Below are 8,830 nucleotides of genomic sequence, written 5' to 3'. Positions count from 1 at the left end.
TGCCCTCCACAATGTAAACTGGGAATCTAAATTTATCAATACACAGGATAATAATTCGTTAACTAGCCTCTTTCCAAAATTTAAAGCCTTTACAATACTTATTGTCCTCTCCTCACCAAGCAAGTAACTGGCAAAAAGGTTAAATAATCCCTGGCTCACTAATGGCATACTTAAAGCAATCGACAAGAAACATGAATATGAAAAAAAAACTTAGGATTGGCCTAGTTGGAAAAGAAGTAGTTAAGAGGTATTCATCAGTGCTTACCAGTATAATAAGAGCAAAGCGTTCCTATTACGAGAATAGATTCAAAGAAGCAAAAGGCAACATAAAAAGCACATGGAGAGCCATCTCTACCATCCTAGGAGCTAAACAACATTCACATAATAAGATAAAAATCTCCAAGGATGGTTATACACCTGCAACAGATCTTGAAACAGCAACTGAATTTAATAGCTTCTTTTCATCGTTTGGTGCTCACCTTGCCCGAAAAATCCCAGACTCAGACATATGTTACCACATATCTTTCACGCAGCTATCCAAACTCTCTTCTCCTCTCTCCGGTCAGCCCTACAGATGTTGTGTCCATCATTCACTCGCTAAAAACCAAAGCTGGGAACATTAGTGAAATACCATCGATGGTACACAGGCGTGCCTCCCATGCCCTTGCACCATCCATAGCACTGCTGTTCAACAAATCCCTAGAGTGTCATACCTTCCTGATATCCTTAAAAAAGCAAGAGTAACGCCAGTTCATAAAGGAGGTAACACGGCAGACATAAATAATTACAGACCCATATCGAATCTACCTATATTATCAAAATTTTTTTTTTTTTTTTTTACAAACAGCTCTACTCCAATCTTGTAAAATTCAATATACTAAGTCCCTGTCAGTTTGGCTTCCGCTCCCAAAAGAGTACCAATGATGCTATTGTTAGTCTGCTTGACTTAATCTTCTCAGCCCTTGACAAAAGTGAGTTTCCAATTGAACTCTTCATCGGCCTGAGAAAGGCCTTTGATACTGTTAACCATAACTACCTCTTACTTAAATTCCACCATTATGGAATCCGTGGCCTTGCCCTAAACTATATCCGATCCTATCTTAGTAACAGACACCAATATGAAGCCATCAATGATATAACCTCTCCCACTCTACCACTTACCGTAAAGGTGCCACAGAGCAGCATCCTAGGACCCTCCTGTTTCTTATATACATCAATGATCTCCCTAATGTCTCTAACATACTTAAACCTATATTGTTGGCTGATGATACTACTCATCTACTCTGACCCCAACCCACTCCTGTTAAATAATGTTGTAAACAATTAATTAAAAAAAGTCTACTTGTGGATGTCAACCAACAAACCTCACACAAAACATAGAAAAACCTACTATATCTTATTTGGAAACAAATCAACAAATGCAATTCAGCTTCAGATAGATAATGTAAACATTAGCAATAAAAATGATGGAAAGTTTCTAGCCTATACTTAGACAAGAGACTCAACTTCCGCACCCATATACAACACATAACTAAAAAGGTTTCTAAAACAGTTGGTATACTGTTTAAGATCAGATATTATGTACCCTACTCTGCTCTCCTCTCACTCTATTATGCACTTATCTATCCCTATCATTCTTATGGCGTTTGTGCTTGGGGTTCAACCTCTGCAAACTACCTCAAGCCCATCATCATCCAGTAAAAATCTGCTATCAGGACAATAAATAACTCTACCTTCAGACAACACACAGCTCCCTTGTTCAAATCCTTAAACATGCTAAACAAATTCACTCCATACATTCTCCTGTGTAAATTACGTTTATAAAGCCCTTTTTCTAACTGCAAACCCTGTTCTGAAACTCTTCCTGGACAGATGTAATAGAACACATGGCCACGTCCCCCACCAGACATAAATATCTCTTTGATATCCCCAGAGTCAAACTTAATCTATGTAAACACTCTATGTAAATAAGGGACCTAGTCTATGGAACTCACTCCCTTATAATGATTTGAAAAGCTGTCCAACTTCTGCCATATTCAAAAATAAAACCAAAAAGTACCTGTAGTACTTTTTAAGTACGAGGGAGTAATGCGCAAAGCGTCCCTCACCTGTGACGTCACAGCGTCACCTGACGCCATATCAACACATCGGCCATTTTGTCGTCAGTTCAGTCATGGCGAGGACTAACCCTTCATGCAAACTGCACCTACTATCAAGAAGAAGAAGATTTTGTGTTCCACCGATAGTATTATCGTAAGTAAGCACTTATATTTTATATTTTATTAAATTAATTGATTCTATTTTTCTGTAATAAAGGTCCAAAGGGTTGTTAAGGAACAAGGGTGTAGCGATACCGACGCTCAGTGCGCTCAACTCACACCAAAGTATCACCTGTGTAGCTTCTGTAATTAGTGTTAATTAGTTATGCTATAAGATAATGAAGCGAGTATAAGATTAACTCGCTACAAGGTACTGTGTTGGGAGGTGAGGGCTGTTACTGGTGTCTGTGGGGATGTGAGGACTTGTACCAACCACTATCACCACCAGTATCTTGTCTTGCACCCTGCTTAGTATTCCTATTGAGATATGAAATATTATTGCATTCATATAATTATTCATTCACAGTCATTACTATTTTTATGGGCTATGTTCTGTTACCCTAATGCTTTTTACCCCTGGGCATGTCCATTTACTCTCCAGCCCTTCACAAGCCACTGCTGCACCCCCTCCATGCCCATACTTACTGTGCTTATTCTTACAGGACTGCACTGCATTATGTGGTGCTCACTGCCTGGACACCTTGATACATGCATTATAGGGTTCTGGTAGTTGTTCTACTCACCAAGCCCTTCCAAGGCCAGGCTTGACATGTGAGAGCTTGGTCCAACAGGCTGTTGCTTGGACAGGCCCCTCAGGCCCACATATCCACCACAGCCTTGTTTGTCCGGCACTTCAAAATCAAATGTTTATTTACGTAAGGTACATACATATTTTTAGGTAAGGTACTCTTTATTTGGGTAAATTTATCTTCGTAGTATTTAGCTTTGGCTCGTCTAATTATCTTGGATAGCAATAACGAGTAATTCTTTGAGAATTCTTTGGAGACAATTCCTAACCTATACTTCTCCCAACCTATACTTCTTCTCAAGGTCATCTTCACTTCTTGAAGATGTTCAGGTTTTCTCTTGAAGATGTCGACGGTTGTTCCAGCAATACTGTATTTCTTTTATTGCTGAAAACCTGTTTTCAGCCATAAAAAAATAATCCTGAATCCAGAAAAAAATCCCTTTTGTATCGTCTGGAAATTTTCAAATATTGCTGATCAAACCTGAGTCTAAATTATTTGTATATATTATGAATTACAGAGGTCCCAGGACAGGGTTTTTAGGCACTCCACTTACATTTTCCCACTCTGACTTAACCCCCATTTATACAAACTCAGTCTTATCTTTTAGCTAATAATTTATTGTACACACCATACTCAGCCTGTGTAGGGGTTTATTGTGCATGTGTAGTATATATATTTGTGTAGTATATTTGGTATATTTAATGCCTCTAACCTCTCCTCATAGTTCTTGTCCTTCAGTTCTGGGAGCCACTTAGTAGCATGTCTTTGCACCTTTTCCAGTTTTTATGTGCTTCTTAAGATATGGGCACCATACAACCGCTGCATATTCCAACTTTGGTCTAACAAAAGTCGTGAACAATTTCTTGAGTATTTCGCCATCCATGCATTTAAAAGCTCTGAATATTATCCTTTACCTGCAATTGGTTGTTGCTGTATTTATAGAATATGATTTGTTCTACTTTACATTTGTTTGTTCCTTTTTTTCAAAATTTCTTTCTGCCTCTCTCCTCACTGCCGTGTAGTTGTTTCTCTTTGTATTACTGGTATGTTTGGGGGTTTGGCCTCTTCGTATATTGATTCCATTTTTGTGTCTTTTGGTCTCTGTCCGTCTTGAAATTTCAGTTGAACAAATCCCGTTTCCTAGTTCTGCATCTTTGTTTTGGTATAAATGTTTTTGTTCCTTTATCATATATTTCACAAAATTGACATACTGTGCATTAATTCATCTCAATTACTTCCTTTCCTAACAGCAAGCCTTTCCAGTAAAATTCTTTGAATTCTTTTCTGACTTCTGGCCTAATGTTTGTTTTATCCTAGTGTGTATGATGCCTAGCGTGTGTCTGGTGCCTGTTGTGTTAAACCGAAGATAAATGCATAAGTATAGGTCAGTAATTTCTCCAGCTTTGAAAGGGGCTTTCATTATGCAGCAGTATTCCACTCTAGAGAGCACTAGCGTCTTGAAAACTATCATCATCGGTATAGCATCTCTAGTGTGAAAAGTTCTTGTTATCTATCCTGTCATTTTTCTTGCAGTTGTGACGGCTACTTTATTGTGTTCTTTAAATGTAAGGCCTTCTGACATCAGTACACCCAAATCCTTTACGTTGCTTTTCCGTTCAATGTTATGATTTGACTGAGTTTTGTAAGTGGTTTCCGTTTTTATATTTTTTATTTTTTCCGTAGCGCATGAGCTGAAACTTATGTTCGTTAATCACCATGTTATTTTCTGTAGCCCATAGAAAGACCTGATTTACATCTGATTGGAGGTTTGCCATAATCCCAAGCATAAATGATTATATTTCTATCACTTGCTCTTAAGATTGTTTCATTTAATAGAGGTTGGGCATAATTGTTCTCTGCTGCTAATAGAACTGACTGACTTAGCTATAGGAAAATGTAAACTTAATTGGTTTATCCATTACAGTATTGTGCAGTTTATTTCATGATCCTGTGCTTAATACTTGCATAAATAGTAGATTACAAAATGCATTTTTATATCATTAGTATTGAATAATAATAATGCAAATAATTGACTTATAAATGATGTACAATTAATTGGTAGGTGATATTATATTATTAATATTTTTTCATTCTTGCAAAGCCTTAACAAAGTCATTAACATGTTAATATAAACTTGATCACCTTCCACTTATTTTCTCATGTGCTACCTACATGTACAAAACCTTATTCCTAAATGCATATTTGTTCTGAAACTTGTCCTTTATATGTTGTGTATCACCATCTCTGGAGAGTTTTATCTGATTGATGTATAAATTACTTTTAATTTTACAGAATATTATTGTTATACTGAATTTATTATTATATAAATAACTTAATTTTACAGAATCATCTATCAACGCACATCCACAAGTTGAGGAGGAGGATGTGACCTTCCAGATGTCTGAAGTACTGAAACAGGCACCAAACAGGCCTGGTGGATCTAGGTACAAGGTAAAATAATTTAATTTTTTTTTTTTTTTTTTTTTTTACTAATTGTCCGATATATATATATATGTCGTCCTACCTAGTACCAGAACTCACTTCTCAGCCTACTATGCAAGGCCCGATTTGCCTAATAAGCCAAGTTTTCATGAATTAATTGTTTTTCGACAACCTAACCTACCTAACCTAACCTAACTTTTTCTGCTACCTAACCTAGCCTAATCTATAAAGATAGGTTAGGTTAGGTTAGGTAGGGTTGGTTAGGTTCGGTCATATATTTACGTTAATTTTAACTCCAATAAAAAAAAATTGAAATCATACATAGAGAAAAGGGTTGCTTTATCATTTCATAAGAAAAAAATTATAGTAAATATATTAATTCAGGAAAACTTGGCTTATTAGGCAAATCGGGCCTTGAATAGTAGGCTTAGAAGTGAGTTCTGGCTACTAGGTACGACATATATATATAATATATATATATATACATATATATATATATATATATATATATATATATATATATATATATATATATATATATATATATATATATATATATATATATATGTCGTACCTAATAGCCAGAACGCACTTCCCAGCCTACTATTCAAGGCCCGATTTGCCTAATAAGCCAAGTTTTCATGAATTAATGTTTTTTCGTCTACCTAACCTAACCTAGCTTTTTTGGCTACCTAACCTAACCTTACCTATAAATATAGGTTAGGTTAGGTTAGGTAGGGTTGGTTAGGTTCGGTCATATATCTACCTTAATTTTAACTCCAATAAAAAAAAATTGACCTCATACATAGAGAAAAGGGTTGCTTTATCATTTCATAAGAAAAAAAATTATAGTAAATATATTAATTCAGGAAAACTTGGCTTATTAGGCAAATCGGGCCTTGAATAGTAGGCTGAGAAGTGAGTTCTGGCTACTAGGTACGACATATATATATATATATACATATATATATATATGTCGTACCTAGTAGCCAGAACTCACTTCTCAGCCTACTATTCAAGGCCCGATTTGCCTAATAAGCCAAGTTTTCCTGAATTAATATATTTACTATAATTTTTTTCTTATGAAATGATAAAGCAACCCTTTTCTCTATGTATAAGGTCAATTTTTTTTTATTGAAGTTAAAATTAACGTAGATATATGACCGAACCTAACCAACCCTACCTAACCTAACCTAACCTATATTTATAGGTAAGGTTAGGTTAGGTAGCCAAAAAAGCTAGGTTTTAGGTTAGGTAGGTTAGGTAGACGAAAAAACAATTAATTCATGAAAACTTGGCTTATTAGGCAAATCGGGCCTTGCATAGTAGGCTGAGAAGTGCGTTCTGGCTACTAGGTACGACATATATATATATATATATATATATATATTATATATATATGTCGTACCTAGTAGCCAGAACTATCTTCTCAGCCTACTATGCAAGGCCCGATTTGCCTAATAAGCCAAGTTTTCCTGAATTAATATATTTTCTCTAATTTTTTTCTTATGAAATGATAAAGCTACCCATTTCATTATGTATGAGGTCAATTGTTTTTTATTGGAGATAAAATTAAAGTAGATATATGACCGAACCTAACCAACCCTACCTAACCTAACCTAACCTATCTTTGCAGGTTAGGATAGGTTAGGTACCCGAAAAAGTTAGGTTAGGTTAGGTTAGGTAGGTTAGGTAGTCGAAAAACAATTAATTCATGAAAACTTGGCTTATTAGGCAAATCGGGCCTTGCATAGTAGGCTGAGAAGTGAGTTCTGGCTACTAGGTACGACATATATATATATATATATATATAATATGTATGTGTGTGTGTGTGTGTGTAATTACCTAAGTGTAGTTAAAGGATGAGACCGTCTTCCCAGCACTCTTTGTCATATAACGCTTTGAAACTACTGACAGTCTTGGCCTCCACCACCTTCTCACCTAACTTGTTCCAACCGTCTACCACTCTATTTGCGAAAGTGAATTTTCTTATATTTCTTTAGCATCTGTGTTAAGCTAGTTTAAATCTATGACCTCCTGTTCTTGAAGTTCCAGGTCTCAGGAAATCTTCCCTGTCGATTTTATCAATTCCTGTTACTATTTTGTATGTAGTGATCATATCACCTCTTCTGTCTTTTAGTTTTGGCATATTTAATGCCTCTAACGTCTCCTCGTAGCTCTTGCCCTTCAGTTCTGGGAGCCACTTAGTAGCATGTCTTTGCACCTTTTCCAGTTTGTTGATGTGCTTCTTAAGATATGGGCCAACTTCTGTTGTTGGGCACCACACAACAGCTGCATATTCTAGCTTTGGCGTAACAAAAGTCATGAACAATTTCTTTAGTATATCACCATCCATGTATTTAAACGCAATTCTAAAGTTAGAAAGCGTAGCATAGGCTCCTCGCACAATATTCTTTATGTGGTCCTCAGGTGATAGTTTTCTATCTAGAACCACCCCTAGATCTCTTTCTTTATCAGAATTCTTTAAAGATTTCTCACATAATGTATAGGTTGTGTGGGGTCTATGTTCTCCTGTTCCACATTCCATAACATGGCATTTATTAACATTAAATTCCATTTGCCAAGTGGTGCTCCATATACTTATTTATCCAGGTTTTCTTGAAGGGCATGACAATCATCTAAATTTCTTATCCTTCCTATTATCTTAGCATCATCAGCAAACATGTTCATGTAATTCTGTATACCAACTGGTAGATCATTTATGTAGACAATAAACATCACTGGTGCAAGAACTGAACCCTGTGGTACTCCACTTGTGACATTTCTCCAGTCCGATACATTGCCTCTGATTACTGCCCTCATTTTTCTATGTCAGAAAATTTTTCATCCATATTAGAAGCTTACCTGTCACCCCTCCAATATTTTCCAGTTTCCAGAACAACCTCTCTATGTGGAACTGTCGAATGCCTTTTTTAGGTCCAGATAGATGCAGTCAACCCAACCATCTCTTTCCTGTAATATATCTGTTGCTCGATCATAGAAACTGAGTAAATTCGATACACAGGATCTTCCAAATCGAAACCATACTGTCTGTCTGAATTATATCATTTCTCTCCAGGTGTTCTACCCATTTAGTTTTAATTATTTTTTCCAATATTCCAATTCCAATTTTTTCCAATAATGTGTGTGTGTGTATGTATATTTGTGTTGTTGAATATGACCGAAAGTCATAGTCTTTCTGCCCCTCTCCTTACTGCTATTGTTGTTTCTCGCATCTGTGTATTGCTTGTATGTTTGGGCAATTTTTCCCCTTTTCCTAGTTCTGCATCTCTGCTTTAGTATAAATTTTGTTGTGCCATTATCATATATTTCACAAAACTTGACATACATCTCATTACTTCATGTCCTAACAGCAAGTGTTTGTCAAATTCCTTAAGGAAATATCTGAGTTCCCCATAATGACCTCTCCACAAGTCAGGTTTTTCAACTGCTTCAAGCTCATTTTCTTCCAGATTATAATGCATTGCATACTTTATTCCCAAAAAGACATGGTCACTTTTACCCAAGTGACCATGTCAC

General features: G+C 36.0%; 1 protein-coding gene and 1 long non-coding RNA gene across 2 annotated transcripts in view; both read left to right on the top strand.

Annotated features, from left to right (window-relative positions):
* LOC138365565 (tripartite motif-containing protein 59-like) overlaps positions 1-8,830 on the top strand; it is a 597,995-nt gene that overhangs the window by 472,473 nt on the left and 116,692 nt on the right. The gene's annotated exons all lie outside the window — the stretch shown is intronic.
* The window catches only part of LOC138365495 (uncharacterized), a 7,638-nt gene continuing 845 nt past the window's right edge, over positions 2,038-8,830 (top strand). Inside the window, exons 1-2 of the long non-coding RNA XR_011228848.1 lie at positions 2,038-2,253; positions 5,193-5,299. This is a non-coding gene — a long non-coding RNA (uncharacterized lncRNA). The remainder of the gene's footprint in view (positions 2,254-5,192; positions 5,300-8,830) is intronic.

The sequence above is a fragment of the Procambarus clarkii genome, chromosome 17 (assembly GCF_040958095.1).
Source record: "Procambarus clarkii isolate CNS0578487 chromosome 17, FALCON_Pclarkii_2.0, whole genome shotgun sequence".
Taxonomy (NCBI): domain Eukaryota; kingdom Metazoa; phylum Arthropoda; class Malacostraca; order Decapoda; family Cambaridae; genus Procambarus; species Procambarus clarkii.
The sequence above is the reverse complement of the archived record's forward strand: the minus strand, read 5'-3'. Positions and strand labels throughout refer to the sequence as shown.